We start from the raw sequence: 2,255 nt of genomic DNA, 5'->3' as shown, positions 1-2,255 counted from the left end.
AAATGCTTTTTTTTTTTTTTTTTTTGATACCAGGGATCAAACTCAGGACCCTGTGCTTGCAAGGCAGGCACGGTGCCACTGAGCTAAATCCCAGACCATAAACGCTTTGATTTTAACTGCTGCTTCTGAGGTGATCACCAAGCCTGGAAGTCAGGGACTAAATAAGCCAAAGGAAACCGATGACCCAGTGCCCACCCATTCCCTCTACAACCAAGCCCCCAACGCTGTGCAGAGGCAGAGGCACTCGAGGCGTATTGGCGCGTTCTACTAGCCGGGAGCGGGGCCTAGAGGCTGAATGCCCTCCTCTGGCTCCTTTCTGCGGAGCTGCACAACGGAGATCTCGTTGCGTAAGCACCAGGAACCGGGTACGGTTATGCAGGTGTTATAAACTCTGGACTCTGTTTCCCATGATACCTGCAGTGGCCTGGCCTGCGGCGCAGCAGGGGTGTGGCGCGTGCAGCCTTGTGGGAGTTGTAGTCCGAACTACACTTCCCATGATGCTCTGGGAGACTCAGCTTGTATGGCTGAGGGTTCGAGGCCAGTGGCCTAGGCCGGATTGATTTAGCGGAGAAATGGAGGGTAGCTTTGGCTCGGATTCCGGGGGCTCCGGCGGCGGGAATCACCCAGGACCCATCCTGGAGCAAGTGAAAGTGCAAATTGCCATAGCCAACGCGCAGGAGCTACTGCAGGTACTGTGTGTGCGGAAATGGGGATTGAGGCGGAGGGTAACTCCGTGGGGCGGGCATCGCGGCCCAGGTTTCGCGTGTGTTCACAGAGGATGATCGAAAAGTGTTTCCGGAAGTGCATTGGGAAGCCAGGGGGATTCCCTGGACAATTCGGAACAGGTGAGATCTATGGAGCTTACTGGTTTGCGGTTTGAGAGGGTTTCAACCTCCATGGGAACGCGTCTGCGCTTGCGCAGGCTAACGTTGCGACGCGGGTCCTACGCTGGGCGCCGGTTGTCATGGAACGGCGCCACGGAGCTTCTGCGCGTGCGCGGTCTGATAAGCAGGGCCATTGGGAGGTGTGCTCAGTCGCAGCCCCCTTGTCGTACGTGGCTACCTGTCTCTGTGTACAAGGGTTGGAACTGCGCTGTGCGTCCGCTCCCTGTCTTTACCTAGAAATGCATCACCATATGTATGGACCGCTACATGGACGCCTGGAACACCGTGTCCCGCACCTATAATTCACGACTGCAAAGGGGAAGAGCCAACATGTATCCGAGAAGCGCTGCAGTAGCACGGTCACCCTGTGTGCCCCTCGTGTACAAGGATGACACGTTTGTGAGGGGACAGTGGGACTCTGCTCCCTGCCAACCAGTGCAACTTGGATTTGGGGAACCTGTGCTTTATGGCAGCTCAGTGGACTTCCTGCGGCCTGGGAGTCGCTGGCCCCTCCCCTAGCGTGCCCAGGTCAGCCTAGGGCCCTGGGCTAAGAACCTTTGTTTTAACCTTGTTGGGGTGGAGGTGGTGAGTCCCCAAGGTTGCTCTGACCTCCTGAGGGTGGACCAGTGAATTGCTGACAGGGGCAAATCAAAACAAAAACAACTAAAAAACCCTGTGCATTTTCCCTTATGGGCTGCCGTGTTTGGGAAAAGGTGCCACTCATCTGTTGGCCTCTGCCAGACCGGGCCCCAGCCTTCTCTGGGGCATGCACCTTTCCTCTTGGTGCCTGTGGGCTGTTGGCTCGAAGACAATGTGTTGCCAGCACAGAAGAGAGCCTTGGACAGCGCCCATCATCCTAGCACTACGGAAAGCTGAGGAAGGAGGATATCAAGTTTGAGCCCAGCCTGGTCAATGTCTCATAAATAAAAAGGGCTGGGGATGTAGTTCAGTGGGAAGGCCCTGGGTTCAGTCCCTAATACCGATAAAAGCAGGGTGGGGGAGGCTTGGAAATGGGGCTGACATCATCGCAGTACTTAAAGCTGAGAGGATCATCTGCTCCCTTGGGAGCCTTGTTTCCCTGCTTCGCCCCAGTTCCAGGGACAGGACTCTGCTGGGACATGGAGGTGCTGAGCCAGCAAGCTGAGGGGAAGGGGCTCTTCATTCAAACAAAATATGCAAACTGCACTCCATTCCTGTCGCCCCCCACTGTCTGCCCTGAGTCATGGGGGGCCAGTAGGTCCTGTTCCAGGCTTGGGCAGCCACGTGGTGGTCATTCCTGGATGTTCTGGCCTAACATGGGAAATTTAGCAACTTAGACCCTGTCTCAAAATAAAAAAGGCTGGGGCTGTAGCTCAGTATGAAGGCACTGGG

At 55.8% G+C, this 2,255-nt stretch overlaps 1 pseudogene; it reads left to right on the top strand.

Annotated features, from left to right (window-relative positions):
- Nucleotides 1-505: 505 nt before the first annotated feature.
- On the top strand, nt 506-2,244 carry LOC104854324 (annotated as a pseudogene).
- Nucleotides 2,245-2,255: the final 11 nt, after the last annotated feature.

Source organism: Fukomys damarensis, unplaced genomic scaffold, assembly GCF_012274545.1.
Source record: "Fukomys damarensis isolate Sample0158 unplaced genomic scaffold, DMR_v1.0_HiC HiC_scaffold_19, whole genome shotgun sequence".
Lineage (NCBI taxonomy): Eukaryota > Metazoa > Chordata > Mammalia > Rodentia > Bathyergidae > Fukomys > Fukomys damarensis.
This window is presented reverse-complemented; position numbering and strand designations above follow the sequence as displayed.